Source organism: Myripristis murdjan, chromosome 10, assembly GCF_902150065.1.
Source record: "Myripristis murdjan chromosome 10, fMyrMur1.1, whole genome shotgun sequence".
NCBI classification, from domain to species: Eukaryota; Metazoa; Chordata; class Actinopteri; order Holocentriformes; family Holocentridae; genus Myripristis; species Myripristis murdjan.
The window spans coordinates 4,551,514-4,577,911 of record NC_043989.1 but is presented as its reverse complement, the minus strand read 5'-3'; the positions used below and the strand labels follow the sequence as shown (position 1 = coordinate 4,577,911).

The window sequence follows — 26,398 nt, the reverse complement described above, 5'->3', positions numbered from 1 at the left end:
TTCATCATGACAGCGACGAGCGGTGACGGGTTCACATCAGGGCCTGAAATCATCCCCTCGGAGCCAAACGCAGCCAAACGCCCGTGTCTTTATTTATCGCTGTGAAAAAGCAGGTCAGTCAGATTTCCTTCTTCTGCGCGTGCCGAGTGGCTGCGCCGCGGCCTCCACGCTGTTTACTCGCCACGAGCGTTGTTTACCGCATTAGCGAGCCGATGAGCTACTTCACAGTTATGTCGGGTTAGACACGGAGCATTTTTTTTTTTTTTATGTAAAACGAATCTGACAGCAGCACCTCGTCACCATGAGAGACAGATCAAAACTACAGCAAAACAATCACCGATCCTCGAGCGGTCCACCCTAAAAATGATCCAAAATGTCCCTCAGATACCAAAAAAAAAAAAAAAAAAAAAAAAAATCCTTGTCAATAAAAGCTGCCGGCTTTCATGAAGCAAAGTCGAGGTGAAACGCCTCATGAATATTTGTGCAGAGGACGCTGTTAAATTTTTTAGTGACAGAATGAGAGAAACGAAGTGCAGAGTGGAGCGAAAGTTAGCAAGAGAGCTTCCAAACTTCTTGTAGCTGAAGGCTGTTTTTGATGCTGCAGCCACATCCGGCTGCTCGGGATGCAAATATCAAAGGGCAAAATTTTCATTAATGCGCGACAAAAGCTGATCCGTGTATATACATATATGCATACAAAGCATCATTTTAAGAGGACGCTGTACGACTTTTTCAAGACGCCATCTGTAATCTGTATTCTGTATTTTGTAAAGAAATCTGGATGTAAGCAGCAGGTTTTCATGGGAATTCAACAAACAGCCTGTCAAAGCTGGAAATTTTGATCTCCGCTTATCACAACCCCAGCAGGCTGTTTTTTAAATTTATTTATTTATTTATTTTTTTGGGTGACAAAGTGCGTCATCACTCCGAGTTTCATCCAAATCAGATTAGTGGCGTCTTAAATATCACGTTCAATTGTAGCGCCCACATTAAGCCGGGCGGTGTAGCTCCGCAGCGCCGAGCCAAAATGCATCATCCCTCCAAGGTTTTGCCATAACTGTAATCATTTTGTTGGATGACAACCTGATTTCTGGTGGTTAAAGCACACACACACAACAAAACGGCACAAGAGACGTTGGTTCTACGTGCGTTTCTCTGAGAGGGAGGGAAATAAAAGCGATATTTATAAAATACAGGGAAATGACTGCAAGATCTGAGGAGCAGCGAAAACTTCCATTTGCACCATCTGGACGGCGGATTAGACACCTGGCGGCTTCCATTCAATGAGCCGCGCGCGAGAGGGGAAAAAATCTTTATTGATTGAAACGAGGAACAAAACCCAGACGCAGCATGGTGTGAACAACAGATGCTCCAGTCAATCAAAACCCAATCAAAATTCCCACGTTTCAAAGGGAAGAAATAATGAAAACACTTGACATAAACATTGAAATCACCGCTTATGAATACATTTAAATAAGTCCCTAAAATAAAATTTGGAGGGCTGGCACGCGGCTTCAAACCGCCTCGATCGAATCTGCTCCTCTGAGGTTGACATTCTAGGAATAAATTCTCACCGGGAAAACAAAGCGTCTCTTGTCGTTGGGTGCGGGCAACGAGCTCTGAAAGGAAAACTTGTTTGGAAAGCGAGATATCACACCGTCACTTTGGGGCGTTGTGTTATCGGCGGGCGTGCGGCGCGGCGCTGGTTTCGGCCTCAGACTTCACTCTGGGGCTGGCACATGTGGAAAGAGCCGTGTCTCCTCGGCAGATAGCATCTGATCCGCCGTAGTCAAAACAGACGCGCGGCGGCGGGGGGGAATCCGAGGTTCAGCGGCCGTGCTGAGAAGGAGGAGATCGTAATCGCGGCCGAGCGCTGCCACCTCGCCGCGTTTGAAGGAGATATCAGCTCGGCTCGGGTCGTGGCCGCGCCTCGACTCGGCGCAGGACGAGCAGGGCGGCGCCGCACGTCGCAACAGCTGCTGTTTTCTGTTTTGTTTTGTTTTGTTTTTTGGTGCTGTTTCAGTAAATCTGTTCCTGCAACCTAACTTCCTCCAACTCTATCTATACCTCTATCTATCTAAAGTTATTGCAATCCATTTCAAAAGACCTGTTATCATTTTCCCACACAATTCCTGTGAAAAGGTTCTTGTTTTTTTAAGTGTTTTATCTGTTTTTATCTGTTTTGTGTGGTGTTTTCCACATTTTCCACCACCACCTCATCTATCTATCTATCTATCTATCTATCTATCTATCTATCTATCTATCTATCTGTCTATCTATCTAAAGTATCTAAAGACCTGATTTGAGGTGCTAAAGATGTTTAAAATCCAGTTATGCAATCATTTATCGATTATCAACAGTGATATTCAGGAAAAAGAGGATGACACAATTCCTGTGAAATAGTTCTTTTTTTGTTGTTGTTTTTTTTTTTCATTTTAGTGAATCAGTTTTGGGTGGTCCTTTTTCCACCACCTAACTGTCCTCTATCTATCTATCCATCTATCTATCTATCTATCTATCTATCTATCTATCTATCTATGTAAAGTGTCAAAATGCCACTAATTGGGCTGTCTGACAAAATGCTAATTGGGGTGTGAAACCAATTTAAAAAATAATAGTAAAAATTCAGGCCACAATACATCTTACAAATTGCAACACATCCTCTGTCTGAGAGCCATTTAACCACAAACTGAGCTGATTAATTAATGAATATACTGAAAATATTTTTTATGTTTGTTTTAAATAGTCTAAGTTGACCTTTGTGTGGCAAAACGGGTGGTTGGAAAATAATGTAATAAGGCTTGAATGTAAAAGTGCTCGACAACGCCACCTGGGGGAATTTCACCCCCAGGAACTTAATTCAGGTTCGTAATGCACCCAGACCAGACGTGAAATCAATATAAAAATAGATTTATTTTCACAATATTAACAAAGTAAAATACAAACAGTGACAAAGGTCTTTTCAAATACTGTAACACAGCCACTACAACAATCTCACTTAGGGTCACCAGTACCAGTATGCGTAGAAAATCAAAATTACAATAAAGAAAACTCAAAACAACCAAAGGAATAAACAATAAATTAAACACACTTAAACCTCACATAAACCAAACATAAGCACACAAAAACATTAAGAAAGTAAACAAAATAAAGCAGAGCGAATTATAATAAACTCAAAACACAATATTCATAATATACAACACCAAGTAAATAAATAAAATAACTCAGGGTTTACTGGGACTGGCCCAAAAGTGGGCCAATTGCAGTTCGTCCCCGCGCACAATGGTGCGGGAGATCAGCCAATCACAGCACGGCACTAATAGAAGTCACTGGCGATAACAAACAGGGTAAAATAAACAGTGGCGTAATTGCGGCCAGTGGGAGCCAACAATATAAATGCGGCTGTGCAAAACATGCGGCATGCAAGACAATAGATGAACTAATTGACAAGGCAGCATACACAGCAATACAAGACAGCCCAAACAAGACAGCCCAAACAAGACAGCAGTAGAGTCCCGGTGCACCAGAGCGTTGACCGCCGGAGAGTGGAGCACCGCAGCGCACAGCCAGGCCAAAGCGTGCCTACGAAGTGCGCACACAAAATAGCATTTACAATTATGTTGGTTACCATATGAATGACCAGGCGTAACCTGGCTACAGGCCACCTACCACAGAGCACAGAGCACAGGCACAGCGTCTCCGCCGGGGAGGAGAGGGAGAGCAGCAGGCCGCAGTTAAACGCTGCTGAGAGACCACAAAAAGAAAGTTTAGCGGCTAGCCGGATAGCAGCCACTAGCGAGCTGGATTACAGCTGCCGTTGGGTGAACTGAGTCGACATACCTGGAGAGAGCGAATAACAGCGTAGACGACCTCCAGTCCCACACAGCCGCAGCCAGCCGACAGCCTCACTGCAAGCACAACGTAACGCAGGTGTAATGCCCAGAGACCGCAGAGACACCCAAATACCACAAGGCGAAAAGGACTTACAATTTTCGGAGAGATGGAGAAGACCTGGCGAAATCGGCAACGCCAACCGCCACACGGTTCAAAGCACATGGAACGCCGACACACACACGGACGCCAGCCCCGAGGGAGACAAGGTAGCACACTGAGCAAACACACACACCGGAGCAGTTAAAAGGCTAGCTGCTCCACCCCGCAATTAGTGCCGCGAGATGACCCACACCTGGTGTGGAGCAAGCGAAAAGGAGGGGGAAGGGGAGGAGGAAGAGACTATCCTGCTACATTCTACCCCCCAGTCTTGCATCGTAGCCCCGACGATGGGTAAAGCACTCAACACCCTAGCACCAAGGCCGGAAGACTACAGACTGTGCATTTGACACTGGCCTTAACGGTCCCACAACTTCGTTGTCCTCATGACTCACAGGCCGGGGAAGATGATGGATATTTGAATGTTGCCCAGCTGTTGACCGAAGAGTACGACGTGGAACTGACTGACCAGCAGTTGCTGGCTGCCTCTGAGTAGACGGGGCTGCTGCGGGGGTCTCAGGAACAGGCCGACTGTCCACCAAGGTCACCCGATTGGGCCTTGTGGACCCGGAAAACCTAGAGGCCACAGAAACAGATGGTGCTGGGGTGTCGGGAACCAGAACCCATATGTCACCACCAAGAGAATCATCAGAAGCTTCGGAGGTCCTTGGAGGGGGAGACTGATGGAAAGGAGGAACAGGTTCGGGGCCGACATGGGCCTTCAGCTGGTCACGGTGCACATTCCTGGTCTTCTGCAAATCATCCACTGGGGCGATGGTGTAGACAGGTCCACCACCAGAAGGAGCTCTCAAGACCTGATAAACAACAGGGCTCCAGATATCCTGAATCTTATGGCGACCCCTAGCGCTGTGGTCGCGAAGATAAACCAACTGGCCAACCTGCAATGGGGCATCACGAACCCCCTGGTCATGACGCTCTTTGCGACGCTCGGCGGCCACCAGCAACCGCTCCCGAGCATTGGCAAAGGCCACCTCAAGTCTGGCCTGGTGCTCGACCAGCCAGTCCTGAACCTCTCCCTGCACTGGGTCCGGGGCACGACCCAGAAGGAAGTCAATGGGAAGCCGGGGTTCACGGCCGAACATCAAAAGAAATGGTGACTCTCCAGTACCCTGATGAGGAGTGGTATTGTAACAAAAGAGCACATGGGGAAGACAAGAAACCCAGTCACGCTTCCGTGATACTGGTAAAGTGCGCAAGAGGTTGTGGAGCGTTCTATTAAAACGCTCGCACTGCCCATTGCCAGCGGGATGGTACGGAGTAGTGCGTGACTTGCTGACCCCATACAAATGACAGAGCTGTTGGATCAACGTGCTCTCGAAACACCTGCCCTGATCGGAATGAATGCGACCTGGGACTCCAAACCTGAAGAACCACTCATTCAACAAAACCTGGGCAACAGTGGATGCCCTCTGATCCCGAGTTGGAACAGCAACAGTGTACTTGCTAAATACATCAGTCATCACCAAAACATTTTCAAAACCACTCTGGGAGGGTTCCAACAATGTAAAATCCACAGCCACGATCTCATTTGGCCGCGATGCCAACAAGTGTCCCATGAAGCTACCAGACGCTAGTCTGGTGTCCTTTGCAACCTGGCAACGCTCACAGCTCTGGACCCACTGCTTGATGTCGGACGTCATCCCTGGCCAATAGCAGCGCTGACGCACAAGCTCGGTGGTACGCTCCACCCCCTGGTGCCCGTGCTCCTGGTGCAGCTGCGTCAAGGTGTCTTGCTTAAGGGCAGATGGCAAAACAAGCTGGAGGATTTCCTCCCCCCCATCTGGACGATAGACCCGCCGGTACAACACGCCCTCCTTTTCCACAAGACGATCCCACTGTTTTAACAAAGCCCGAGCCAGGCTGGGGAGCTGTCTTTTCTCCACCGGTGTTGGCTGAAGCTGCCTTCTCCAGTGCGCCAAGATGTCTTTCAGGAGGGGATCAGCCTCCTGCAAAGCACGGATGTCAGAAGAGGAAGGCTGGAGAAAGACAGACACCACTGCCTGGGATGCCGATACAAGGCCTGAACAAGGAGCTGACTGGAGAGTAACAGGGACAGAGGTGCTGGGCAGAACCTGCTCTGCCATGCTAGCGCTGGATGTGGGCTGCCGAGAGAGGGCATCAGCATTTTTGTTGCTGCGGCCAGACCGATACTTGATCTCAAAGTCAAACGCCGCCAGTTGGGCAGCCCAACGATGTTCAGCAGCACCTAGCTTGGCTGACTGGAGGTAGCTCAGGGGATTGTTATCTGTGAAAACCATGCACCTGTGACCCAAAAGGTACTCCCTGAATTTCTCCGTCATGGCCCACTTCAAAGCAAGGAATTCCAACTTCATTGAACTATAATTGGCCATATTCTGCTCCGTTGGTCGAAGGCCCCGGCTAGCATAGGCTATCGGCCTAATCCCACCCTCAACCTCCTGGGAGAGGACCGCACCAAGTCCACTGTGGCTGGCATCCGTCTCCAAAATGAAAGGGCGGGAGAAGTCAGCGTAGGCAAGCACTGGGGCAGAGGTCAGCTTGGACTTGAGAGCCTCAAAGCTCTCTTCACACCCTGGGGTCCACGCAGTCTGGAACACCTGTCCAGACCCCTTCTTGGACTTCGTGCCAGCCAGCTTCGCCACCAACTTGTGCAAAGGACCGGCTAGCTTGGCAAAGCCCTCAACGAAACGCCGGTAATAACTGGCAAAGCCCAAGAAGGAGCGCAGCTCTGACACCTGGCTGGGACGTGGCCACTTGGCTACGGCTTCGATCTTTGCGGGATCGGTGGCAACACCCTTGTCAGAGATGATGTGACCCAAGTAGCTGACCTCTCGCCGGAAGAAGGAACACTTGGCGAGCTTGACCTTAAGACCTTCCCTCTGGAGCCGATCCAGAACCACCTCCAGCCGCTGAACATGCTGGGAGACTGAAGACGAGAACACAATGATGTCATCCAAGTACAAAAGAAGAGACTGACACTGCTGGTCTCCGAACATCCTCTGCATGAGGCGCTGAAATGTGCTCGGCGCATTACACAGCCCAAAAGGCATGCGATTCCACTCAAAGAGACCGAATGGTGTGCAAAAAGCAGTTTTCTGCTTATCCGGCTCTGAGACTGGCACCTGATTGTAACCGCTTGCCAGATCGAGAGTGGAAAACCACTGGGCCCCAGACAGCGCATCCAAACTCTCCTCAATGCGAGGTAAAGGAAAAGCGTCCTTCCTCGTCTTGGCGTTAAGCAGGCGGTAGTCGACACACATCCGTAGGCTGCCGTCCTTCTTCCGCACCAAAACAATCGGGGAGGCGTAAGGACTGCTGCTTTCCCTTATCACCTGGGCTTCAAGGAGCTGGTTGATGTGGGTCTTGACCGCCTCATACTCAGAGGGTGGAATGCGTCTGTATCTCTGCCGAACCGGGGTGTCATCCAGCAGAGGAATGTCATGAGAAACCAGATTTGTACAACCAAGGTCACCTTCATGAGCAGAGAAGACTGAACTGTACCCCTGCAACAAGGACCGGACCTGCACCTGTTCTGGCTCTGTCAATGCAGACAGATCAACTGCCTCAACCCCACCCTGCTCTGAAGCAGCGGCCACCTGAGAGGATACAGTGGCAGAGGATCTAACCTCTGTGACTCCTGGGGGAAGACTGACCACTTCAGCTGGACTCAGAGCGCCAAGGCGGGTTCGTGGGTAAAGGACAATTTCAGTGGTTCCAACGTTGACCACTGGGATGTAAGCAGTACCTCGCACAACCTGGACGAGACAGGGGGAAGCTAGCAGCCCAGCTGGCAAGCCGGACTCTGGGGGCTCAAAAAGCACAGACTGACCAGAGAGCTGTTCAGGGCAAGTACTAGCCACCATCTTCATGACACCACCAGGCACTCGCACCACTCGAGGGCCACGAACCCTGGCAGCACCGGTGGACGGAACATGACGCTGAGTAGTGACCTGATGGCATTGCTGCAAGGCCTCAATGACAGGGCCAGGAGACTGTGTGACTGCAGGCAGGTCAAAGAGTGAAAGGCCATATACCCCAAAGAGTTCTCTGTAGCAGCGGCGAATAACATTCATCCCGAGAATCCCAGGGACAGAAGATTCAGCGCTGGCAGGGTCCTTCACCACTAGAATACCACAGCGAGGGATCTTCTTACCACAGAGGATGACATCCAGTTCCAAGTAGCCAAGATAGGGAATAGCAAGACCATTAGCAGCCCGAAGCTGCAACCAATGGCATGACCGGAGACGATCATTCCCCCAAGGTGCAAAGTGCTCAAGAAAGAAGCTCTCTGTGACCGTGGACACCATTGACCCAGTGTCCACCAAGCAGGAAACCTTGACTCCACTCATCATCACATCAATATGTGGACAGGACGCCATTAACCCCACTGCCGCTGCTACCTGTGAGCCCGCTAACTCCCCATCTGAACTGTGGCTCGGCAGTTCAGTGGGCTCTAGTTTTCCGGATGGCGAGAGGAGTTGGTGGGTCTGGCCACAGTAGAAGACAGACCAGCAGCAGGGCCAGCACGGGCCCGTTCACCCTCACAGTCCCTGGCAAAGTGACCAGGCTGGCGGCAACGACGGCAAATCACCGGGCCATTCCGAGAGGATCGAGCTGGCGGAAGAGAAGTCTGCATGGAGGCAATAGTGCGAGTGAGTTGATTGAGCTGTTCCTGCTGGCGCTTCAACAGCTCTTTCAATTCACCAAGCTCGGAACCATGTGAAGAGACAGGAGAAGCTGGCCGAGAACTACCCTGCACCCCATACTGCAGGCCATACATAGATGGAAGGGAGTGGCTACGTTCCCTTGCACCCCCTGGGAACCCCTCCCTTTCCCACCGCATACCTTCCCCACGCACCTCCAACAATGTAGCAGTGGGTTGGCGGCGAACTAACTGTTTCAGCTCCCGGCGAAGAGCACTGTCCAAGACATGTTCCACAAACTGATCACGAAGCAGGACTGCTGCGTTAAGCAAACCATCAGGTGCGCGTTGTTTCACCTGCTCCATAAGAGCCATCAGAGCCAAGGAGAACTCCAACAATGTTTCCCCCTCCTGCTGCTTCCTAGAAAAGAAAGCCTGCTGCAAGGTGACATATGACTTAGCACAACCATACAGCTCCTTCAAGATTGCTAGGACCTTAGCTGGGTCGCTTCTCTCAGCACTGGTGCGATACTTTATTTCTTCCCTGGCCTCACCTTCCAAATGATCAAAAATGAAGAAAGCTTGGTCAACCATGGACAGATGGCGTGCACGCATGCATGCCTGAACCTCCTCCACCCACTCAGTTATGCCAATGCCAGTCTTACCATTGAACATGGGGCATCTGCGGTCCCTGGGCACGACCACCAACCGCTCAGCAACCGCTGGGCCGGCAGACGGGGCACCGCCCGCCACGGCAGGAGGGACAGAAGCAGCCACACTGGGACCCGCCTGGGGGGCAACACCCTCCAGAAGCCGCTCATTTTCTGCCCTTAACTGGGCCACCAGGTCTCTGAGCTGCTGTGTCTCCTCCTCCATAACTGCAGGGAAAAAGCTGTACCAAAGCTTCACACCAAATGGAATCCTAGAATCACAGGTAAGTTAAAGATCTAGACCGCTACTGCTGTCTTGTCTCTTGCTATACTAAACAATGTTTGACAGTCTCCCACAGATACAATTCTCAGTTTTAAAAAAAAAGTTTAAAAATAAAAAAATTCCTAAAAATAAAATCACGTCTGTGTCTAAGGGTGCATCCTGCCGACCAACGCCAAGTTGTGGCAAAACGGGTGGTTGGAAAATAATGTAATAAGGCTTGAATGTAAAAGTGCTCGACAACGCCACCTGGGGGAATTTCACCCCCAGGAACTTAATTCAGGTTCGTAATGCACCCAGACCAGACGTGAAATCAATATAAAAATAGATTTATTTTCACAATATTAACAAAGTAAAATACAAACAGTGACAAAGGTCTTTTCAAATACTGTAACACAGCCACTACAACAATCTCACTTAGGGTCACCAGTACCAGTATGCGTAGAAAATCAAAATTACAATAAAGAAAACTCAAAACAACCAAAGGAATAAACAATAAATTAAACACACTTAAACCTCACATAAACCAAACATAAGCACACAAAAACATTAAGAAAGTAAACAAAAATAAAGCAGAGCAAATTATAATAAACTCAAAACACAATATTCATAATATACAACACCAAGTAAATAAATAAAATAACTCAGGGTTTACTGGGACTGGCCCAAAAGTGGGCCAATTGCAGTTCGTCCCCGCGCACAATGGTGCGGGAGATCAGCCAATCACAGCACGGCACTAATAGAAGTCACTGGCGATAACAAACAGGGTAAAATAAACAGTGGCGTAATTGCGGCCAGTGGGAGCCAACAATATAAATGCGGCTGTGCAAAACATGCGGCATGCAAGACAATAGATGAACTAATTGACAAGGCAGCATACACAGCAATACAAGACAGCCCAAACAAGACAGCCCAAACAAGACAGCAGTAGAGTCCCGGTGCACCAGAGCGTTGACCGCCGGAGAGTGGAGCACCGCAGCGCACAGCCAGGCCAAAGCGTGCCTACGAAGTGCGCACACAAAATAGCATTTACAATTATGTTGGTTACCATATGAATGACCAGGCGTAACCTGGCTACAGGCCACCTACCACAGAGCACAGAGCACAGGCACAGCGTCTCCGCCGGGGAGGAGAGGGAGAGCAGCAGGCCGCAGTTAAACGCTGCTGAGAGACCACAAAAAGAAAGTTTAGCGGCTAGCCGGATAGCAGCCACTAGCGAGCTGGATTACAGCTGCCGTTGGGTGAACTGAGTCGACATACCTGGAGAGAGCGAATAACAGCGTAGACGACCTCCAGTCCCACACAGCCGCAGCCAGCCGACAGCCTCACTGCAAGCACAACGTAACGCAGGTGTAATGCCCAGAGACCGCAGAGACACCCAAATACCACAAGGCGAAAAGGACTTACAATTTTCGGAGAGATGGAGAAGACCTGGCGAAATCGGCAACGCCAACCGCCACACGGTTCAAAGCACATGGAACGCCGACACACACACGGACGCCAGCCCCGAGGGAGACAAGGTAGCACACTGAGCAAACACACACACCGGAGCAGTTAAAAGGCTAGCTGCTCCACCCCGCAATTAGTGCCGCGAGATGACCCACACCTGGTGTGGAGCAAGCGAAAAGGAGGGGGAAGGGGAGGAGGAAGAGACTATCCTGCTACATTTGCCTTTGAGAGAATATTTGATTTCATGTTGTTATCCCAAATCTCTGAATGAAAAAAGTTGTTTTTGCAAAATAAGACAAAATACAGAGAACACTGGACACCGCAACACAACCCAAACCCGTCACACCCCAAGTGCTAAATTGTTTAAAATGCACTTATATAATCAGTGCATCTATTTTGAACCGTCAGTTACAGGAAAAAGACACAACATTTCATGAGAAAAGATTCAATTTTTTTGTGTTTTTTCGGTTTTTAATGAATCTATTCTGAGTGATGTTCCACATTCTGTTCCTCCAACATCTCTCTCTCTCTCCGTCTGTGATCCATTTGAGAAAGTCTGATTTTGAGGAGCTGCTTTGTTTAAAATTCAGTTATACGGCCACGTATCGATTCTGAACTCTTATCTACAGGAGAAACTGGCGGTTTGGCCACAGCAGTTCAAGTGGAAAGGTTCAATTACAGACGGATGTCAGAGGTTTGATCAATGAGCCTCTGTTTTATTCCGCTGCACAGTTTCAGTCGGACACAACTGGGTTCGTCCAGTCGGAGGCCCGCTCACTTTCACCACGTGCGCCGGCATTTTGTCCATAATAGTGCCGTCCGTCCATCCGTCCAGCGCCGCAAGGTGAGGGATGAAACATGAAGCCGGGTTGGGAGAACAAATCGGCTACTTGTTGATCGGATATCGGGAAACGAGAGAGATGTCACGCTGCGGCCCGAGGAGGAAGACAGAACATTGTTTTACCGCGTTTCACATCTATTCTCCGTGCACTCCACTTGGGCGGTTCAGACACGGTTTGCATATATTCTCTTCGGGCCATCGCAGTCCAGGGAGGCTTCAGAAATAGAAACAGCATAGCCTGCAATTATACTATCTGAGGCATTGAAATATGGATCACAGAGATGGGTGAGACCAATCGCAATCTGCATAAATAGACATGAAAGAGTAATGAGTCACACACACCACCACGCTCATTTGCCTACCAAGGTTTAGTCTTAATTTAACTGAATTTCACTGCACAAACCAGCTTCGGGAGGGAGTTTGATAACTTTTCTTCTTATTTTAGCCGAAAGTTTTAGTTTCTTTTTGTAACTTTGCGCTTCTAACTTTGTTTAAAAGAGAGCTTTACAGTTATGATTGTCATTGAATAATTAATAAATGTCTGTTTTCCTTCTGTTTCCAGTTGATGAAGCACAGTTGTGGTTTGACACGAAAGCTTTGACATGTCATGCGTTTTCCCAGGAAAACTCTTCGGTGCACAGGAAGTGATGCGTTTTGTTGTTTCCATCAACAGCCATTTGTTTTGAATAAACACAAGACAAACTGAGTCGACAGCCACCATGACTAGGAGCAGCACCTGCAGAAACTCAGAGTTCGTCGACAGAAAATCAAAAGAAAAAGACGTCGCATCACTGGAAGCGGCATTTCTTTCACATGAAATTCTCACACAGAAACACCACAGCAACGACCACACTGCAAAAAAAAAATCTCCATCTCAAGGAAATGTCCAACATTTTGGGCAAAATTTCCCTTTTTCTGACTTCCCCAAACTGAGACAAGATGTTCAACACCATTTCCACCTCTGTACGTCCAGTCGTTCAGTTCTTATGGGAAGCATTTCCTGTTAGCTTAGCATAAAGACTTGAAGTCTATGGGAGTCGTTAGCCTAGCTCTTTCAAAGTTAAAATATTAACCTTGCAGCAAGTCCTTTAGTGTCACATTTGGGGTTAAAATCTTGTTTTTCTTACACTGTAAAAAAAAAAATCTGTCAGTAAAATGAGACAGTCCCACTTTTGACATGTTTCAGGATTTTTTCCAGGATTGAGTTGGAAAACGTGTTGAAACAAGGCAGAAAAAAGGCAGGCCGGTCCACTAGCATCAAAAAAATTGACACTTGATTCAAGAAACGTCCAGAAACAAGTTGATTAGAATTGGAAACAGATGGATTTACCCCGTCCCGCTGGCAGATTTGTTACCTTGCTGGAAGAAAACCAAGAATTTCAGGTTGATTTAATGAATTTTGTAACTAATGCGTCATCAATACTTGAAAAAAAAAAAAGTAGGTGTTTCTGCTCTAATGGCTGTGGTTGAACTGTGGCCAGGTACTGGAAACAGACAGTTCCTGGACCCGTGCAGCTCCATATTTTAACACAGAAAGAGGCTGATAAGGCGGAGGGGGGGTGGGCGCGCTGGGCGAGAAAGCGGCGGCCGGCGTGCCGTATCAGCTTCATCTGCACCGCTTAGCTGCCGTCTGCGGCCGCTCGCTCTCTAATGGAGGCTGGCAGCTGGCAGACCCGGCCCGCTCCCCTGCTCCGCTCTCCCCTCCCCTCCCCACCGGGACATTTCCTCCGACACGCCGCCTCCCGTGGCTCCCGCTGATGTAAGAGCCCTTGCATCTCCGAAACGTCTCCGAAATCTTTCGGCGATTAAGGAAAAACAGGCTCGTTTGGAGATTGATGACCTTGTAATGGTGATTCAAGAGCAAAATAAACCTCATAAATCACTGAAATTGGAGATACATTTTTTCGTCTGACAACAATGTTTATGCTATTTTTTTTTTTTTTTTAATGCTTGCAAACTTGGCAGTCACTCTCCTTGGAGCTTAACGCGATCTTAATTTGAATGAGAACAACCGTTTCTCATCTATCTCAGCGGAAATGTGGAAATCTCAATATCTGGACGCTTTATGTCATAATTATCATCCAGCGACCATACATGGTGTGTCATTGTTAGGATTCCTGTTGATTTCAATGGGTATCCTGGTGAAAAGCAGGCCTGCAGCTCGCTGTGAGTTGTTTTTTTGTTTTTTTTTTGGTTTAATTACAGCACCACAACAGACGTCACAGCATCTCGCCATGTGCTCGCTGAGGAAAATTCGGGAGAAACTCAAAATACTAGATTTCCATTTTGGCAGGGGAACAAATGATGCAGAGGTTCCCTGCCCGTTGAATAATGCGCAGGCCTCCTCTGTCACATTTACACTCGCTGGGCGCAGGTTTTTCCTCACAATCAGCAGAAACTGGATCGTTGGCAACACTCAATAACATCACTTGTAAAGGATGACTTTTTTTTTTTATTATTATTATTTGGAGTGCAGAAGCTTTTTCTTTGTGCGAGCAGACAGAGGAAGATGCAGGAGGAGGCGCTCCGCCGTAGCAGGAACGTAAGTGCCAAGATAAATTTGTTCCCACTTCACGGCGGGCCTCGCTGCGAATCTGGCGGAGAGTCCTGGCCTAGAAAATCCACACGCTGAGATGCTTCATTTCACATTTTTCAGCGACAGAACCGAAAACATCTCTGCTGCCCTGTAAGCGCGTGTGTGTGTGTGTTCCAAACAGTCCCTTTGAAAAATGCCTCTTCCTGCTGCCCTACTTATGTCGGATGGCCTTAAAAGTAACGGGGCCGAACACACACTGCATGTTTCCTCCGTGCCGGGCCCCAAGGCTTTAAAAAAAAGTAGTTCAGAACATAAACAATTATCCCAGATCCATATCGGCCGACCCTGACGGGCCCTCAGCGCGCTCTGCTTCACGGCAAGCTGCAGACAAACGCTGCCTGTGTACTGTGAGTGCAGTGGAATCACAATCACATGAATGAAGAGGAGACTATTTTAATATTAACCTTCATATTTCCAGCAGATCATACAAGTTTGGGGCAACAGTTTAACGCTTCAAGACCAGAAAACCCACATAAGGCAGCTGCTGGTTTACTTGATACCTTGTAATTGGTAAAAAATCTAATTAATGCCTTTTTGTTACTTTTTTTTACATTTTCTTTATTAAATTTTGAAGAAACATGAACATTACATACCTATATATAGCATACACAAGACAAGTTAAAAATTAAATAAATAAATAAATATTGGAGAAAACGTAACATAAATAAAATAAAATAAAAATACACTGAATTTTTTTTTTTTTTTTTAAATCCTCTTAGATTTTTGTCACCAGTGTCCAGCTTCATACAACGAGGCTTGCTAGAATATAATGTTGTTTAAAAACGATCTCCATGGCTCGACATCACGCCTGACGTGGCGTTTTACAGTTACCGTGGCAACGACAAGGGCTGCCGTAAAGCAGGATGCATGCAGTGAAGCCCCAGTGAAGACAAGACAGGTTTATTTGTACGAGACCTTTAAAAAACACAAGGCCATTCAAAGTGCTTCACATGAACTTTAAGAAGAACAAAAAACAAGATTTAAAAGACACAAATAAATAAAAGTCAGTCTCCAGACTTTTAAGTAAAAAATAGCTGTCAACAAACAGATACTATAAGATGGTTGATTTTTCTCTTTTTTTAAAGGAATTTAAAGGAATACTGCACTGTTTTGGACAACATACCCTGTTCCCGACTTCCCCAGACTGACACCAGATGTTGGACACCATTTCCACCTCTGGACGTCCAGTGGTTCAGTTCCTGTGTGTAGCATTTCCTGTTAGCTTAGCATAAAGACTTGAAGTCTATGGGAGTCATTAGCCTAGCTCTGTCAAAGTGGAAAAATAAACCTCACTGCAGCTCTGAAGATGTGGATTTGAAATACACGTCTTGGGATTTAAAAAACGAAATAGATATAATAGATCTTTGTTTGTTGGTGTAGAGAAATCTCATATTTATGTTGCTTTGGATAAAGTTGCTGTAAAGTTTATTTTTCCACTTTGACGGCACCAGGCTAACGACTCCCATAGACTTCAAGTCATTATGCTAAGCTAACTAAGAAATGCTGCAAGTGAGAACCAAACCACTGGATGCTCAGAGGTGAAAAAAGACTTTTTTTTTTTTTTTTTTTTTTTTAAGACTGACTATCAGACTAAATGACTGGTCAGGATTTTGGCCGTGGTGTTCACGGTGAACTTGGACAACACAAGACTTCCAGACTGAGACGAGCGCTCCTCGTCGCTGAAGTTTGATGAGCCGCTCGTCTTTATATTCATTATGTAAGTGCATTATGTAAATGAGTCGCTGTTGTTTTGATGATGCGTCGGCTCGGTGGGCTTGACTGAATGACACGGGCTTCACTCCCACACGCGTTTGCGAGACTCGGTGTTTTGGCAATTATTGTAATGAATCATTATTAGCAGTGGGAGTCGTGTGCATCAACATTAAACTGTTACTCTCAGGCTGCCCGTCTCCGTTCAGTGTTTTTTCCCTCCTTCCTCTTTCCTTTCGCTCTCTCGCTGTTTCCCCTGCTGTCTGTGGCTCACACCCAAACATGCACGCACACACACACACACACACACACACACACACACACACACTCACTCTCTCTCTCTCTCGCTCTCTCTCTTCTTTGTGGAAGCTGGAGAGAGTTTGATTTGGATGAAGGAAATGAGCAAAGAGACCGAGACGGCTGCAAAAAATATCAGTCGTAACAAATCTTTTAAGCTCCTCACTCAGCAGGCCAACGGTTGGTGCACGGACCTCATTGGGCCGCCGATCCAGGGGGCGGAGCCATCGTTTCAAAAATGATGGTGAGGGAATGTTTTTTTTTTGTTTTTTTTTTTTGTTTTTTTTTAATAAAAATAAATTAACAGGTTAGTGTCAGTTCATGTTCATGTTCAGGTTAGTGTTAATTCATAAATAAACCCTTTGAAACCCAGGAGGATTTTTTTTAAAGGTTTTACTTCACTCTCCACAAAATTAACTCTATTTGTTTTTGTTTTTTGGCTTTTTTTCCCAATTTTTTGGGGTGAATTTGTGGTAATTATCTTGATATAGTTTGATCTGAAATACACTGTATATTTACAATAATTATAAGTATTGTTCTTGTAATTTTCCTGTAATATTTTTTGGGCGATTTTTAGGTTTATTTATTTATTTATGTATTTATGTATGTATGTATTTATTTATTTATTTATTTATGTTTTCTTGCTGATTTTGGGTCACTTCTTGCTAATTTGCTCATCGCCTTTGCCTCGTGCTTTTAAAGGAAACAAAGTAGATTTGCTCAGCTCTCAAAGGGTTAAATGTGACAGGTATTTGAACGCAGCCTCAAACAAAAACAAAAAAAATGATGCATTAGGGACAAACAATGCATTAAGGGTTAACTATTTAGTGACGGGACCAACCACACAGGTGGAATAAAGTGTGTGGGACAGAAGGGGGACGTTGGCCCCTCGCTGGCCCTCATTAGCCGGCTTTCCACTGTGGCACCAAACGCAAAAAAGATATGAAGATAACAATAACACTTTTGAGACAGATCAGAAGAATAATATTTAGCATAAGATTGCATTAAAATATCGAATCCAAAGCAAAAATCCTCCAACCCAAACCCAAAAAAATGAGTTTCAAACCATCGGGGACTTTCCCTTCCTAAACCAGCGGGACGTTTAGAAGAACGGCTCGGAAACAAAGTTAGCTGCGTGTGTTGACGTTCCTCCACAAGCAAAATACCTTCAGAAGTGACGTGAAAATGAAGGCTAAATGCAAATGTGCTTCTTTATCATTTGCGAGAGGCTTCCGCTTGCCTGTTTTTCGCCTTTACTGCCCCCTGCTGGTAGGGAGAGTTATCTCAGCTGTGTTCATGGAAAAGCTTTGAGCCGGCGACTCGAGGACAAAGCCCTCTCTCAGTCGGCCGACCACTTAATCTCACTTTCAGTGTTAAAATCTTTTAAAATGGGATGAGCTAATCCCTCTTGTTTCCAATGCTGATCGACTTGTTTCTCAAATTCTCTTGAATCGAGTGTCGTTTTCTTGATCCTGCTGGGCTGATCTGCTTTATTCTGCCTCGCTTCAGTTAAATCAGTTCCTGCAGTGGAAACAGGAAGGAGGATTTATCTCATCCTGCTGGCAGATTCTTGAACTTGTTTTGAGAATATTTTACAGTAAGGCTGAGTGTGGCTGCGTCCTGTTACACTGGGTATTTTTTTGCAGTGTGTGAGAGCAGGAGCAGCAGACTGGGATCCCACTTTGCTGCGTAAGGCCCGGGTGAAAACCTAATTACTTGTGTCTGTGGGAGACGGACGCGTTTGGCTCGTCAGCAGAGACCGGCCGGAGATTTAGAGGCTTTGACGGTGCACGGCGGCGCTGCTGCAAGGCATTGTGGGTAGGCTGCACCTGTCAGAGGACCACTGACAGCTTGTCCTGCTCTTGTTATACAGCCATGCGTGATCCCTCCCATTAGCAGGCCAATGACACAGCTGACTTGCTGTCTGCCGGGGGAGAAGACATGTGGCCCTTCAGCAGCCGCGGTGCTCCTGTCGAGCTCCAGTTTGGTGCATTAAGGCTGCGGCTGTGGCCTGGTTTGCACCGCGCACCGCGATCTCATCCATTACACTCATATGCATGCATGGACGTACATATCTATATAACCATCTATCTATCTATGTATCTATTTATCCATCTATCTGTATACCTTTCTGGTACGATTCAGTTCAAGACAGCTGCTTTAGCCAAAAATATGATATTCCACTAAACACATGCAGTACTGTAAGACTGTCCTTTTCATCTGAAATTTAAAATTGATCAGAATAATATGCTTATTCATTGCACTGTGTTAGATCACCACAATTGCCTTTTTTTTTTTTCCTTTTGGACGGTTGTGAATGAGTCAGCTCGGCTCGGCTCGGAGCAGATTGACTGATGCAGTTGAATCTGCAGAATTTGTAACTGATGCATCAGTGCAATGAATGCTTAGTTATTTATTTTGTTCACACAACTAGATGAAATGTTTGGGGCCAAAGAACACAACAAAAATCATATGTACTGTAAAAAAAAAAAAAAAAAAAAAAAAAAAGACTCATAACTATGAAAAGGTAATTAAATTAAGAATACAGAGTCCCATCAGTCCTGGTTAGGTCTTTTGCAGTGACAATAATCTTATTTTTCTATGAATGCGTGTGTTTGTGTTTGTGTTTGTGTTTATTGCCTGTTTTCAGCAGGAACCTACAGACTGGAGAAGTGGGCTCCATGAGCAGGGACGCTGCCAGTTTGAAATCTGGGCTCGGGAAGGGAATGAGCGACATGCTCTCCTGCCCGATTGCCCTTGAGCAAACCATTTACTCGTCTCTGTGCTCCAGTGGAGCCGCTCAGCGCCCAGCCGTGTGGCTCAGCCTGTTGTGTACAATACGTAACTCTCTCTCTCTCCCTCTCTCTGCAAATACTTCGACAGGCCTTTTCCTGTAAAGAAGAGGTCGTTCTTACTGAAGTGCCTGGCTAAATAAATGTTTAAAAAGCATTGATTTTGTCTCTTGCCAGCTCCGGTCCCTGCTGAAGGCACTGCCGCCCGTCTGCACTGTGTTAAAAGTTGCCCACGTATCACGACCTTGAAATATACCACATTCGTTCTGGTCAGATTTTTACTGGTGGTTGTCAAAACGTACCAAAAAAAAAAAAAAAAAAAAAAAAACCCTCCACAGAGGGGTGGAGATCTCCTCTGCAAATTCGCCGCTCTGATGCGTTTCCACCCAGGCAGCTCACTTCTGCTTTGACCCCATTGTCCAAGCAGCAGGAGGCTGTTTTTGGACAAAGCCGTCTGATTCGAGCGACGCCTCCTGACTCCGAGGGTCACTCACGGCTCTGTTTGTTGTGACAGCGGAGGCCTCGGAGCGTCTGCCCGCGCCTAATTGGAAGCCTCTGTGCGCCTGTTTCCTCACTGAAAGCGTCGCCTTTCCCCGGTCCCTCCTCTTCCCTCATTCTCACTCCTGTTTAAAAGGCCTGTGACCCGCGAGTGCAACTTTTCTCAGCATTTCTTATCTGCCAATCACTCCGTCCTCCCACCCGAATGCCTCACATTCTCAGACAAAGCCAGCTCCTCTCGGTGTTCAAACAGCGGAGGGCACACTGCAGTCATGTGAAATAGTTAAAGAAAAACCTCCCTCTGCACCTCTCTCGGACTTGGAGAAAACAGAACGTGTGAGGAATGCAGCCGGAGGACTGACTTGAGCGTAAAGTGCCATTTGGCGGATGTTTGCACCCAAAATGCCGTGCGGTGCTGTGCCTGCACACATTCTTTGCGTGGTGAGAGTGGCTGCACTGTAACGGCTGTTTACCATCCTGCACACACCGAAGGAAAAATCTGCAACCGAGGGCCAATGAGATCCATCCGACCCGTTAGCATTCATCGGAAAATTGCAAATTAATTGGAAATGAGCCATGAAGCCCGCAGCTCTCTCTACACTTTCCATCACGTTCTCCTGTGACAATGATATCGCAGCTTGTCATGCCGTTTATTAGCTGATGCTAATGTGTTTTCATCGTTAACTTCAGCTGATAAATGTGTCGTATCTCGGACTTGCATTAATTCATTAGCGTCAATTCTGCGGGATAACGATGAATGTCAGCGGCTCCACTCGCTTTTGCTATCAGCCACAGCTAGCGGCTACACAGCAAGTGCAATTTCAGAGCATTAACGCTAACGAGCAAAGAGCAAGCAAAAGCATCTGCTAATAAATCAGTCAACAAATTACAGATTAAATGTATTCAGAGCAAACTTTGTGAAATAAAAAAAAATAATAATAAGATATGGACTTCCAGTTCATTATAATACAAATTTTGCAGCGTTACTCCAACACGCCTGTGTCTGGAAAATCTGTCTGCTCCTTTTTTATGTGATCCTTCATCCATGGAGCGACGTTTTAAATGTCTGTCCTCTGTCTTTGCATGTTTTCTCAAGTTTTATTCTTAAGATAAGATAAGATAAGATAAGATAAGATAATCTTTATTGTCATCGCACAAAACAATGAAATTCTGTTTGGAGCAGTCCACCAGTTGCCAGACTTAAATAAATATAAAGATAAAATAAATAAATAAGTAAATGAATAAAAAAGAGACAATTTACAGTAGGCCACAATAGCAAAGATATTGTGGCCTACTGTAAATTGTCTCTTTGTCTCTTTTTTTGTCTCAAGTTTTACTCGAGTCCAAATGCAGGGAATCAGACTTAATAGCCACCACTTGCATAGATGAAGGTTGAAAAAATACCGATATGGCACATTCTTCATGACTCAGTGTAGTGAAAGTACAAAACAATCAGATTTTTTTTTTCTTTTTCAAAATCTTTCCTTTTTAGGATGAAGAAGCAAACAAATGCATGCTTGAAAATTGCAGCAGCTGCCCCTGTGAGGATCATCTACCCGCTGGAAGAACTGCAGCCTCTGATTTGTCCGTCAGCCGTACTGTAATGACGATTTCCTTTGGCTCCCTGAGTTGAACAAAGCGCGTCTGTGAGCTGGACGCTGGCTTACGCACCCGCAGTTCGTCATACATACTTGACATGCCGAGGAGACGTGGCAGCTTGCTGGAGAGGCTTTGGCCTCGTTTTTAGCGTTGCGTCAGTGTTTGAGGAGTTGTGACGGGGGAGATTCTCGCCGTTCGGACGACCTCTCGCTCTGCTCTCGTCACAGATCGTTAGGTAGCGATGACATGCCAACGTGTTGCTCTGAGATCTTCTGAAAACAACCTCGGATCCAGGCTACAGATTCACTTATGCCAAGAAAAAGTCCTGAAACAAGTGAAGCTGCATTGGAAACAAGTGATTATCTCATCCCAGTGGCAGATTTTTTAGCATGTGTGAAGAAAAACTACATTTTCATTATCAATAGAATAATAAGATGGAGATATTTGCAGTGCAGGGCTGCATTTGGAGCTTCTTTCCTCCACGTGTTTGTCACCTGGACAGTGATTTCTCACACTAGATCAATACAGAAGTGTGACAGTGTAGTAAGAGTGGCTTAAACGAGTATCAATCTATGATTTTTATCAATAGGAACTGGCAGAACAACAGTTACATGAGTCTCTTTCCACGCCTTCCATCCAGATCTGTAGATGCAGAGAGATGTATGCCGTGCATGCTGGTGGGCATCGGGACAAGTTTCCAGAAGCGGATCAGCATCAGTGGCGCCGGCATTTGCATAAACTTAACTGTATTTAGTTTTATGCAAATCTTGATTTGCATGGCTGCCATTGGCTGGTCCCGATGCTCCTCCATAGCGGGAAGAATCGTGTGAACGAGGTGCAGCAGATTAAAAATGATGCAAGATGGAGCAACTGCATGGCTTGTTTGTTGCCTAAAGTGTTGCCTATTTCTCGCCTAAAGCCAGTTTTGATGGACGGTTTTAATGAAAATTGACATTTTGTCCTGAATGTTTTTTTTTTTTTTTTTCAGAGCTGACAACCAGAAGGCAAAAAGCAAAGCCTGGCACATGGCATACTGGGCCAATCAGATGCACAGATGGTTCAGGTGGGAATTTTGACTTTGTTTCATGAGCATGCCCGTCATGCAGGCAACGTCTTGTGGTGAAATGTCACTCATGTCTGAATGTACCACCACCGTCCCTGCTGTCCCTTTACATTTCAGTGGTCTATAATTTGAACAAAGCATAAGGTCACATTTTTACAATATAGACAAGGAGAGATCCAACACATGGCAAAAAAAATCCAGTCTCATATTTAGTTGTAAAATCATGTTTTTCCCATAACAAGTGCAAAAAATCTTCCAGTGGGACTAGAGAGTCTCACTTGTTTCTGATGCAGGAATGGCTTGGTTCACTTTTACATTTCAATTGCAGCTGCGTTCCAGATAAATCTCGCAATGGAGCTCTTTTGATTGCATGTTGTCCTTTTTTAAAACAATCAAAGATAACACAATAAAGCCAGCAAGCTCCTGTCTTCCCATTATTTTTTTTTTTTTTCTATTTTAAGTTCTGTTCTTCTGTCGGCGTCTAAAAGCCAAACAGACCTCAATTAGCATACAGGTCTCAATTAAGAGTACAACAGAAAGTGACGGGCGAGGAGACGACACCGTGAAGCCCTGTGTCGATCTCATTCGCGCGTTCAGATGTTTTAACGAGCGACGCGAGCGCTTTAACAGCTTCGCCGGCGCGGCTCACACTCGCTCCCTCCTGCTCCGCCTATTCTCATGTAAGGTTCACAGGCCATATGCCCCGGCTCCGTCTCCTGCATACAAACACACAGGCTCACACTCGACATTCATTACGCACGCACACTTCACACTCACTCACTCACTCACACGCTCACGCACACACACACACACACTCCTCAAACATATCACCCACAGGCCTCAAGAATACATCACCAGATGGTGTGAGGAACACGGTGGATTTGGACTGTGGAGCCAATTTGCTGAGCCTGACGTCCATGTAGTCAAAACTGTGAGAGGCTACTCCTACACGGCAGATCCAAACGAGTCCAGGCTTCCCAAGAGTCCGGAAACTTCCCGTGACTCAATTTTTTACAGTGTCTGTTGGATTGAGAAACCCAGACGAAGAAAGAGAGGAAGGGAGAAAGAAAGACAAAAAAAGACAAGAAGAGTTGAGCTGAAACTCGGAGACATAATTCGTTTTGGCCCGCGACTCGGTAGGCATATGGTCCGTGTTCTGTCAGCGTTTACTCGGAAAAACATTCATCAATCAGATCAGATTCAGAGGTCGCTCGGCGTTCCCGCGGCGGCCGCCCTGCAGGGAAATATCTCGTTTTGTTGTAAGGAAGTATTATCCGGCGTGCACGACATGCCATTGTGTACACGCAATAAATTAAACATGAGCTTGAATGGCATAGAAAGTGTGCAAATAGATAAAACATGTTCACCGGCTAAAGGAGCAGTTCACTCAAATACTAAATAATAGCTGTTTGCCCACTTACCACGAAGGTCCAGACGCACCAAACCGACATTAAAGAACTGGCTGGCTGCTGTGTCACCTCACCTGTGTTGGGGCCAAAAATTGCACTTGAACGCACCACAAAGACTACAGCCAATGGCCAACTACAACGTACGTTCTGCACCTGCGTGAGAAGAAATTCTCCATACCAGCAGGTGGCAGTATTTTTTATTTGTCATTCAAAAAGGGAAACCAGAAAACTCAAGAATACAGACGGTTTTGGGATTATAGCTACTCCTCTAATCGAGAATATGTCTGATAAGACGTTGCAAACGGCACGGGCGTTGTCATCCATCGCTCTTTTAGTTGTGGAAGAAAGATTGAAGACGCCTTTTGTTCACTGACTTGCTAAGATGAGCAGCCAATCAGAGTGATTTCTCTCACCGACCGACTGCACCACCAAGTCAACACGTGCGACTGGCCAAAAAGCCACCAAGAGGTTTTCTATCCATGAAAACTTGTCATTCGAAAAACAATGACATGGATACTCGACATAATCCACCAACCTGAGGAGCAAGGAGCTTGGTTGGGGACTATTTCCTGACGAAGCACATCTGTATACCTCCACCGAGTATGAATTTGAGACAGATACACTCCTCCAGTGTTTGTCTTTGATAAACCTCGCCAAGCGCATGTAGAAACTATCTGGAGGAGTAGGTGGGAAAACAGCTTTTTTTTTTTTTTTGCATTTTGGGTGGCCTGTTCCTTTAATCTATAGAGCCACCGCAGAGTGTGTTTTTTGAGTGTGTTCAGTTCCTCTGAGCATGCCTTGCTCGGCAACACTGTCAGTTTGTTGTGTCTGGATCCCGCGTCCTCTGGGTTTTTCATTTGCATATCATTCATATGTAATTGTATGCAAATAAGGGCCTGGCTGATTGAGACAGAGGAGCAACTGCCTCATTCTACTTTTACGAATTCAAAATAGTAATGCCCACAACGTTAACGCTAGCCACTATCAGCTCCATGATGCACATTGGTGATTACACTCTGCCATAAAAGGGAAATAGGATCGTAGAGTTATGAAGAGTGTGGAGCCACAGGTTCTGATAGTATTTTCCCAAATGTTTTCCCATATTGGGTATTTTACTGTATTACTCAAGTCTGTTGGATTAGTTTTTCTGACGTTGGTTCGGGCTCTCACGCGTACAAAACACCACAACGGTGAAGACAGAGGCTAAAGCTGCAAAATTTATTCAGACGTACTGAATATTGCATTGCATGAGCAAACGAAATCGTGCACCGTCGTTTCGGACACCATCCCAGCATGCCTTGCGAAAGCCTCCTCAAAGCTTCAAAGCTCAACTTCAGCAGCAGCAACGGGGTTTGAATCTCGCCGATTGGTTGTTTCTTGAGACTTTTCTCCTGAAATTTTTATGCACACAGTCGTGTACCTTTGACTTTTTTTTTTTTTTTTTCAATGAACCTGAATGATTTTAATGCAGTTGCTACTTGTTTGTACTGATGATTCAACCAGGAGGGTTTCACACTCATCCAAGTGCTGGAAATGCTCAAACTGGGGAAATGAATGGGATTTTTACCTCTGAGGCCCTCGCCGCTCGATACAAAACCGCCCGCTTCACAGCTGTGTATGCATTTAATGCCCTTGTATTGATCAAAAGAGGGGTGCAAGGTCTGTGTTATGTACATATGGCCCCATCCATGACCTCAGTGCAGTGACTGGTGGCCTCAGTGACACTGTATATTTTATCCTCCTTTGGCCAATCCCATCCTCCATCAAAAGAATCATACACAAACTTCAAATTGGTTCAAATTGACAGTAACTTTCCCTCCCCGGCGTCTCGGTCTGCGCGGTGGATATGTGGCTCTCACTCTGGCTGTACTCATTCTGAAAAACATCCATCAATCTAATTCATAGTTCACTTGGCATTTCTTCAGCGCTCCCAGAGCCGAACATTCACACGGGCCTCGGCCATCTGGGCGCGATGTGAGCTCTCTTCAATTCTCCGCAGCTTGAGGGAAGCTTTTCTCTCTCGCTGACAAGAAGCGGGCTTTTCACGACTTAACGAGAAGCAATCTTTCTCTATAAGAAGTGTCTCAATGCCTCTGTGTATCCGCTACCCAGCATGCCAGTGTTGGTGTCTGCTGCTACTGTCCAAGTGAAAATAAACAAGCGACAGAGCAGCCCCAGTGGAGGTTTCTGTATCTCTGAATAGAGCATTGTTGATTCAAACTGTACACAGAGGAAAGGCATTGTACGAGGGCCAGATGGGTAAAATGTAAATGGCTGTAGCATGTTAGCCCACAATGGTGCCCTACATACAACATGATTAGGAATATAATTGTTCCAGACAATACTGAATGACCCACACTTATGCAGGCAATGCCATCGCGTAGTAACATATCGCTCTTTCTGCTGTGCATGCCGTTCTTTCCCTCTGTTTTTGCACGCTGCAGAAAATCTCCATCTGAAAAGGTCATTTACTCTCAAATTCAATGCATTTCATGAAAAAAGGTTTTTAAAAAAAATATGCACGAGATGAGATAATCCCACTTGTTCCCAATGCTAATCAGCTTCTTTCCTGAATTTTCTTG

General features: G+C 46.2%; 2 long non-coding RNA genes across 2 annotated transcripts; both read right to left on the bottom strand.

The window, feature by feature from the left end:
- Positions 1 to 2,893: 2,893 nt before the first annotated feature.
- On the bottom strand, positions 2,894 to 4,127 carry LOC115366708 (uncharacterized). The gene is made up of 4 exons (XR_003928856.1): positions 3,988 to 4,127; positions 3,841 to 3,908; positions 3,670 to 3,744; positions 2,894 to 3,582 (listed from the first exon to the last, which is right to left on the bottom strand). It is a non-coding gene; the product is annotated as an uncharacterized LOC115366708 (long non-coding RNA).
- A 5,747-nt stretch (positions 4,128 to 9,874) lies between these two features.
- LOC115366704 (uncharacterized) lies at positions 9,875 to 11,109 on the bottom strand. The gene is made up of 4 exons (XR_003928855.1): positions 10,970 to 11,109; positions 10,823 to 10,890; positions 10,652 to 10,726; positions 9,875 to 10,564 (listed from the first exon to the last, which is right to left on the bottom strand). It is a non-coding gene; the product is annotated as an uncharacterized LOC115366704 (long non-coding RNA).
- Positions 11,110 to 26,398: the final 15,289 nt, after the last annotated feature.